General features: G+C 40.4%; 4 non-coding genes across 4 annotated transcripts; 1 reads left to right on the forward strand and 3 right to left on the reverse strand.

Annotated features, from left to right (window-relative positions):
- Positions 1-1,049: 1,049 nt before the first annotated feature.
- trnag-gcc lies at positions 1,050-1,120 on the reverse strand. Its single transcript has one exon. It is a non-coding gene; the product is annotated as a tRNA-Gly (tRNA).
- Positions 1,121-1,667: 547 nt separating this feature from the next.
- trnag-gcc lies at positions 1,668-1,738 on the reverse strand. Its single transcript has one exon. It is a non-coding gene; the product is annotated as a tRNA-Gly (tRNA).
- Positions 1,739-2,349: 611 nt separating this feature from the next.
- trnag-acc lies at positions 2,350-2,420 on the reverse strand. The gene has a single exon. It is a non-coding gene; the product is annotated as a tRNA-Gly (tRNA).
- A 465-nt stretch (positions 2,421-2,885) lies between these two features.
- trnaa-ugc lies at positions 2,886-2,957 on the forward strand. The gene has a single exon. It is a non-coding gene; the product is annotated as a tRNA-Ala (tRNA).
- Positions 2,958-9,195: the final 6,238 nt, after the last annotated feature.

Below are 9,195 nucleotides of genomic sequence, written 5' to 3' on the forward strand. Positions count from 1 at the left end.
TAGAAAATATCTTTTGTTATACGCGTTGTAAACTTGCTGTTATGTTACTGAAAATACCATTACAACATTGGACTTGAGTAAAGCAACATCATGTCCGTGTGTAAACTTCTATTTACCCCTTTTACAGGGGCGCAACACGTGGCCACATTTTGTTTTCACAAGTGCCAGTAAAAACGTAATTTTATCCATCTTCCATCAAACACTGATAACAGACTCTTGGGCTGCCTGGTGCACCGACAGCCAAAAGGAAGATAACATGCATGAATGAAATCTAGAAGTTAACATCACTAGAAATGAGCTGTTTGCCTTCACAAAAACATTCCACTTTTGTGCAATGGCTACTCCCGAGTATTAGCAATGGAAAGCTGCATTGGCCGGGAATCAGACCCAGGTCTCCCGCGTGGCAGGCGAGAATTCTAACACTGAACCACCAGTGCCTAATGTGCTTTGAGTTGCACCACTGAAAACAAGTCAGTCTGCATGGCCACATTATGTTTTCACAAGTGCCAGTAAAAACGTAATTTTATCCATCTTCCATCAAACACTGATAACAGACAATTGGGCTGCCTAGTGCACCAACAACCAAAATGAAGCTAACATGCATGAATGAAATCTAGAAGTTAACATCACTAGAAATGAGGTGTTTGCCTTCACACAAACATTCCCCTGTTGTTCAATGACTACTCCCGAGTATTAGCGAAGGAAAGCTGCATTTGCCGGTAATCGGACCCGGGTCTCCCGAGTGGTAGGCAAGAATTCTACCACTGAACCACCAATGCCTAATGTGTTTTTAATTGCACCACTGAAAACAAATCAGTCTGCGTGGCCACATTATGTTTTCAAAAGAGCCAGTAAAAACGTAACTTTATCCATCTTCCATCAAACACGGATAACAGACTCTTGGGCTGCCTAGCGCACTGGCAACCGAAACGAAGCTAACATGCATGTATGAAATCTAGAACTTAACATCACTAGAAATGAACTGTTTGCCTTCACACAAACATTCCCCTTTTGTGCAATGACTACTCCCGAGTATTAGCAAAGGAAGCTGCATCAGCTGGGAATCGGACCCGGGTCTCACGCATGGCAGGCGAGAATTCTTCCACTGAACCACCAATGCCTAATGTGCTTTTAGTTGCACCAATGAAAACAAGTCAGTCTGCATGGCCACATTATGTTTTCACAAGTGCCAGTAAAAACGTAATTTTATCCATATTCCATCAAACAATGATAACAGCCTCTTGGGCTGCCTAGTGCACCAACAACAAAAATAAAGCTAACATGCATGAATGAAATCTAGAAGTTAACATCGCTAGAAATGAGCTGTTTGCCTTCACACAAACATTCCCCTTTTGTGCAATGGCAGGCGAGAATTCTACCACTGAACCACCAATGCCTAATGTGCTTTTAATTGCACCACTGAAAACAAATCAGTCTGCATGGCCACATTATGTTTTCAAAAGAGCCAGTAAAAACGTAATTTTATCCATCTTCCATCAAACTAGGATAACAGACTCTTTGGCTGCCTAGTGCACCGACAACTAAAATGAAGCTAACATGCATGAATGAAATCTAGAAGTTAACATCACTAGAAATGAGCTGTTTGCCTTCACAAAAACATTCCCCTTTTGTGCAATGACTACTCCCGAGTATTAGCAAAGGAAACCCGCATTGGCCGGGAATCAGACCCGGGTCTCCCGCGTGGCAGGCGAAAGTTCTACCTCTGAACCACCAATGCCTAATGTGTTTTAATTGCACCACTGAAAACAAATCAGTGTGCATTGCCACATTATGTTTTCACAAGTGCCAGGAAAAACGTAATTTTATCCATCTTCCATCAAACACGGATAACAGACTCTTGGGCTGCCTAGTGCACCAACAACCAAAATGAAGCTAACATGCATGAATGAAATCTAGAAGTTAACATCACTAGAAATGAGCTGTTTGCCTTCACAAAAACATTCCCCATTTGTGCAATGGCTACTCCCGAGTATTAGCAAAGTAAAGCTGCATTGGCAGGGAATCAGACCCAGGTCTCCAGCGTGGTAGGCGAGAATTCTACCACTGAACCACCAAAGCCTAATGTGCTTTTAATTGCACAACTGAAAACAAATCAGTCTGCATGGCCACATTATGTTGTCACAAGCGCCAGTAAAAACGTAATTTTATCCATCTTCCATCAAACACTGATAACAGACTCTTGGGCTGCCTGGTGCACCGACAAACAAAGGAAGATAACATGCATGAATGAAATCTAGAAGTTAACATCACTAGAAATGAGCTGTTTGCCTTCACACAAACATTCGCCCTTTGTGAAATGGCTACTCCCGAGTATTAGCAAAGGAAAGCTGCATTGGCCGGGAATCGGACCCAGGTCTCCCGAGTGGTAGGCAAGAATTCTACCACTGAACCACCAATGCCTAATGTGCTTTTGATTGCACCACTGAAAACAAATCAGTCTGCGTGGCCACATTATGTTTTCAAAAAAACCAGTAAAAACGTAATTTAATCCATCTTCCATCAAACACGGATAACAGACTCTTGGGCTGCCTAGTGCACCGGCAACCAAAACGAAGCTAACATGCACGTATGAAATCTAGAACTTAACATCACTAAAAATGAGCTGTTTCCCTTCACAAAAACATTCCCCATTTGTACAATGGCTATTCCCGAGTATTTGCAAAGAAACGCTGCATCGGGGTTCAATTCCCGGTCAGGGAATGGTCAGGACTTGATAGATAAAGGAGTAATATTTGAAAGAGTAAGTTCCTGTTTCAAAACAATATGTTTGGAAACCATATATAACAAAAATATTACATATTTTACGCACGGTTCTTCTCTTATTCAATGATCCCAGAAAAGTAAAATAAATCTGAAAACACACAGGGGATGTAGCTCAGTGGTAGAGCGCATACTTTGCCTGTATGAGGCCCCGGGTTCAATCCCCGGTATCTCCAACCGGGATGTCCAGTCTGTCAAAGTTCTTTACTTTTCTCTTTCTTCTGAAAGAGAAAGGTTCAAATCCTGCTGACAATGAGGGTGGTAGCACACCAATGACACCTCACATTAAAGCAGGTTGCATATGTACCTTCATGAAGTTTTCTGTGTTATCTCATTGGTACTGGAAACCACCCTTCTCCACCAATTTATTTCATAGCATTTATTTTCAGTCTGTGTTACAAGATCTGTAGTGAACGTTGTATTTCCAGCAGAAAGGCAACAGGTGTGTTACTTTTCGACTATGATTTACACCATAGCAGTGCAAGCAATTTGCCTAGGTTTGATTTTCAGCCACCGCAGTTGCATTTACAGGTTTTGAAGCCATATACAACATTAACAATACATGTTTTACCAGGTTTCTTCTTTTATTCAGTGATATTTAAATTTCCTTGCGGGAGTCATCCCAAAAGGATTAATAAAGATAAGTCTAAGTCTATTTTAGAAAAAAGTTTAAAAAATCTGAAAATCTTCAGGGGATTTAGCTCAGTGGTAGAGCGCATGCTTTACATGTATGAGGACCTGGCATCTCCAGCACGTATTATGGTAGAGTCTTTAAAAGAGCTGCAAAAGATATTACCTCCTGTGGTAATCTGACTGGTAGGGTTATGGAGCACAGTGGTGGACTAAGACCTCCTGTGACACAAACTAAGTGGTATGGTCTCTCTTTTATACCTCAGACTATGAGACACTAAATGAACACGTTTTACAGTTTCTATTTTATTGTATTCATGTACTTGTACTGTAGTGCAGTATATTTATTGCAATACACATTTGTTTTTATGGGTGTTTCAGTAGGTATGAGCAATGCAGTGTCCATTTTCATAGATGAAATAAAGTTGACATGCTATCAAGTTTACTCTTCAGCAGGTGGCGACATTTCACTTCAGACACTTGCAGCAATATATAGATCACAGTAAAGAGCAGAGGGTGGTTTCGATCCATCAACCTCTGGGTTATGGGTCTAGTACGCTTCCGCTGCGCCACTCTGCTGTACTGCTCATTAGGAGGGGTTCAGAACATTGAATATCAAAAAAGGGTTACCAGATTTGCAGTGAGCATTGTGTTGTCCAGCAGAAAGGCAGCAGGTGTGTTACTTTTAGACAATGATTTAAACCCTAGCAGTGCAAGCATTTTGCCCAGGTTTGATTTCCAGCCACCACCGTTGCAATTACAGGTTTTGAAGCCATATTAACATTAACATTACATGATTTACCACCGTTTCTTCTTTTATTCAGTGATATTTCAAAATCCTTTTGGGAGTCATCCCAAAAGGATTAATAAAGATAAGTCTAAGTCTATCTCAGAAAACAGTCAAAATATCTGAAAATCGTTTGTTCCATTAACATTAACAAGCAGACCGTTAGTTACGGCCCATGTGTTTGTCACAATGTCGCCAATGGATCTTTGCAAGTAGTGTGGCCGAGTGGTCTAAGGTGCTGGATTAAGGCTCTAGTCTCCAGGCTTGAGGCGTGGGTTCAAATCCCACCACTGCCAAGTGTTACATAGCTGGAAGCAAAACAATGTGATGATTTGACTTTACAACTTGTGCTGAACCGACATCTTGGTGATTGAATTGGTGAAGCAACTAAAATCATAAGAGGCAACTTGGTAGACTCCTTGCTGGGATTGTTCCTCTTAGACCTGTTGGTTCAAGATTGGCTAAACCCTCCTTTCCAGAAGAAGGCACACACCCTCTGGTGCCCCTTTCTGTAGAGAGGAAGCACCACCCTGGTCTGTCCATCCTTAGGCACTTTCACAATCCTCCATGCGATGTTGAAGTGGCGTTTCAACCAAGACAGCCCCTCCACACCCAGAGCAGTATTTCAAAAACCTGTTTTTCCCGTGGCCAGCCAAAGTTGAGGTATGAGAAGGATGGTTCTTACGTCCCCTTCTTTTACCAGCAATGTCAGGTATTTCTACTGCTTCACCAAGGTTTTTAAAGCCTATGGTGCTGAAGGTCTGACAAACCCAAAATTGCCCTTTAACGACTTTGCACAGACAGAGTTGTTTCAATAGGAACTGGATGCCACAATGAAAAGTGTGGAGGACAAACGATGAAAACGACCCCCACAGAAGAGCTCAAACAGTCCTCATATTCACACTGGATCCCCTGGAGTAGCAGGGAAGTACATTTACTGCCCTGCTAAAGTATTTTCTATTTACAAAGACCGGGGCATACATCTACAGGAAAACATTCACCATTCACACAGTGTGGCCGGGGCTGCCTTACAAGGTGCCACCTGCTCATCAGATAAACAGTCACACACATTCCCACTCCGATGCGCAGCACCGGGGGCAACCCGGGGTTCAGTGTCTTGCCCAAGGACATTTCGACAATGACTGCAGGGGCGGGGATCAAACCACCAACCTTCCGGTTGGCAGGCAACCGCTCTACCAGTGAGCCACAGTCACCCCTGACCAAGGCACAAAGACCAGGGCATGGGGAAGGAGATGTCCTTGAAAGAGGTCCAGGAGTCTGCTTTTTGTAAGTCAGAAAAATAGGGAGGGAGGTTGAAAAAGGAAAAGTATGGACAATGAGGGAGGGTTTTAAGTGTTGTATATACTGTATATTTTGCACTATTGGATTTGCTGTGTTAAAACTGCCATTGATGTATTTAATAAACAAGATATTACATTGACCAATGTTTTACTTGTCTCATTAATAAGTGTATGACGTTAAGAGAAAATTAAAATACAAAGGTTTCAAGAAATTGTAATGTTACACATACCAAGAAAACTGTATTGTTATTATGAATGTGTCGTAAATCAGGTTTTTTATTTTGCTTTAGTATTTTTTGTCATCATATGCTACTTTTAAATTATTTATATTATGCAAAAATAAAAAATAAAATCATACATGCAAAAAATCTTTTTATCAGTTTGTGTAGGGCAGTGATAATCACGTTCACCTCACACGCGAAAGGTCTCCTAACCGAAACAGGGCTGAAACAAACTTTGTTGTTTGTGTTGACTTCGCACAATCAAACTCTGCTGAGATAAACTCTCAATAATAGAAAAATCTCCCTGGCGTGAAATTGTGTCCAAGCCCACCAAAGTTTTCCATAGTGGACAGTGAACAATGCTGAAATGTTTTCTAAGTCATTCCTATTACCCTAACTTTAGCATTGACTTGACTGTTGAATTCAGTAAGTGCTACTTGTTGGGGCAGTTGAACATGACAATGCTACAGAGTGTAAATGAAGATGGATGTCATTGTAATCACATTCAGATCACCTCAAATGGAGACACTGATGATTATTGTGCTCATAAGTGCTTCCCTTTGGGGTTGTCTTGGTAGTGAGTTCATCATCAGACATATCACTGAACAAATGCAGAGACAGTCTATTTAACAATTCCTCCCAACAATGGTAAAATGCATTCATCTGGCAGAAAAACTACCCAAACACAAGCACTGACTTGAGTTGTGTATGCAGTAAGTGCTACTTGTTGGGGTAGTTTTGCTGACCTCTGACGTCCAGGATTTCATCCATAAAGAAATGTTTAAAAGGATATTATCCCTGGTTACTGGTTGAAAAATGCTGAAATGTCATTCCTATTACCCACACTTTATCATTGACTTGACTGTTGAATTCAGTAAGTGCTACTTGTTGGGGCCGTTGAACATGACAATGCAACAGACCGTAAATGAAGATGGATGTCATTGTAATCACATTCAGATCATCTCAAATGGAGACACTGATGATTATTGTGCTCATAAGTGCTTCTCTTAGGGGTTGTCTTGGTTGCGAGTTCATCATCAGACACTAACACATGTAGAGCAAGTACATTTCAGCAGTTGTCCACCGCTGGCTAAATAAATAAAAGAATGGGAGTTTTGGAATACATATTCAGCACTAAATGGTACTTTCTATTGCTGAATGAGCTGTCTGGAGGAAAAGGGAGTAGTCCCAAAGAAAGTTATTGGACTGTAATTGACCACTCATTGACTGTGAATGGCATACATTGGGATGATGCTTGTCTATTCATGAAGCCTTTCATTACTTACAATAGACAAGACAACTGAAAGTTGATCAAAGGTGGAGTTGAGTGGAAATGGCTGCATTAAGTATTTAAGATTACAAATCTGTGTAAGGAAGCCTTTCCCCTGCTTTTATATCACAACACAGAAGATGCCAGAAGAAACATTGGGACTGTGGAGAAGATCATGAGAAAAGAAGGTTGCTTATTGTAAGACTTTGACGTTGGTCTAACTCAAGCATTGGATTGATTTTAGTTAGTGCTAATTTGTGGGGTTGTTTGTCTGAAAAATTAATCCCAGTATTTCATCTAAAGACTTAACAGTAATAACTATATTACTTTGTATTACTAGTTGGAGAATGCTAAAATGTGTTATAATTCATTCTAGGTTGTGTCTCTGGTTAAACAAATGTTTTCTAAGTCATTCTTATTACCCTAACTTTAGCATTGACTTGACTGTTTAATACAGTAAGTGCTACATGTTGGAGCAGTTGAACATGACAATGCTACGGAGTGTAAATGAAGATAGATGTCATTGTAATCACATTCAGATCATCTCAAATGGAGACACTTATGATTATTGGGTTCAAAAGTTCTTCTCTTTGGGGTTGTCTTGGTAGTGAGTTCATCATCAGACATATCTCTGAACAAATGCAGAGACAGGCTATTTCAAAAATTCTTCCCAACACTAGTAACATGCATTCATCTGGCAGCAGAACTAGCCAAACAATAAACACTAACTTGAGTTATGTATGCAGTAAGTGCTACTTGTTGGGGTAGTTTTGCTGACCTCTAAAGTCCCGGATTTCCTCCATAAAGAAATGTTAAAAAGGGATATTCTCCTTGGTTACTGGTTAAACAATGCAGAAATGAATTCAGTAAGTGGTACTTGTTGGGGCAGTTGAACATGACAATGCTGCAGACTGTACATGAAGATGGATGTCATTGTAATCACATTCAGATAATCTCAAATGGAGACACTGATGATTATTGTGTTAACAAGTGCTTCTCTTTGGGGTTGTCTTGGTAGTGAGTTCATCATCAGACATATCTCTGAACAAATGCAGAGACAGTTTATTTCACAATTCTTCCCAACAATGGTCAAATGAAATCATCAGTTAGAAAAATTATCCAAACACAAGCACTGACTTGAGTTATGTATGCAGTAAGTGCTACTTGTTGGGGTAGTTTTGCTGACCTCTGAAGTCCAGGATTTACTCCATAAAGAAATGTTTAAAAGGGATAGTCTCCCTGGTTACTGGTTAAACAATGCTGAAATATCTGCTAAATCATTCCTATTACCCTAACTTTAGCATTGACTTGACTGTTGAATTCAGTAAGTGCTACTTGTTGGGGCAGTTGAACATGACAATGCTACAGACTGTAAATGAAGATGGATGTCATTGTAATCACATTCAGAACATCTCAAATGGAGACACTGATGGTTATTGGGTTCATAAGTGCTTCTCTTTGGGGTTGTCTTGGTAGTGAGTTCATCATCTTACATATCTCTGAACAAATGCAGAGACAGTCTATTTTCCAATTGTTCCCAACACTAGTAAAATGCATTCATCTGGCACCAGAACTACCCAAACAATAAGCACTGACTTGAGTTCTGTATGCAGTAAGTGCTACTTGTTGGGGTAGTTTTGCTGACCTCTGAAGTCCAGGATTTCCTCCATAAAAAAATGTTTAAAAGGATATCCTTTCTGGTTACTGGTTGAACAATGCTAAAATGTCATTCCTATTACCCTAACTTTAGCATTGACTTGATTGTTGAATTCAGTAAGTGCTACTTGTTGGGGTAGTTGAACATGTCAATGCTACAGACTAAATGGAGATAGATGGCATTGGAATCACATTCAGATCACTTCAAATGGAGACACTGATGATTATTGTGTTCACAAGTGCTTCTCTTTGGGGTTGTCTTGGTAGTGAGTTCGTCATCTTACATATCTCTGAACAAATGCAGAGACAGTCTATTTACCAATTGTTCCCAACACTAGTAAAATGCATTCATCTGGCACCAGAACTACCCAAACAATAAGCACTGACTTGAGTTCTGTATGCAGTAAGTGCTACTTGTTGGGGTAGTTTTGCTGACCTCTCAAGTCCAGGATGTTGTCCATAAAGAAATGTTTAAAAGGGACATTCTCCCTGGTTTCTGGTTGAACAATGCTAAAATGTCATTCCTATTACCCTAACTTTAGCATTGAC

Source organism: Etheostoma cragini, unplaced genomic scaffold (assembly GCF_013103735.1).
Source record: "Etheostoma cragini isolate CJK2018 unplaced genomic scaffold, CSU_Ecrag_1.0 ScbMSFa_4662, whole genome shotgun sequence".
Taxonomy (NCBI): Eukaryota; Metazoa; Chordata; class Actinopteri; order Perciformes; family Percidae; genus Etheostoma; species Etheostoma cragini.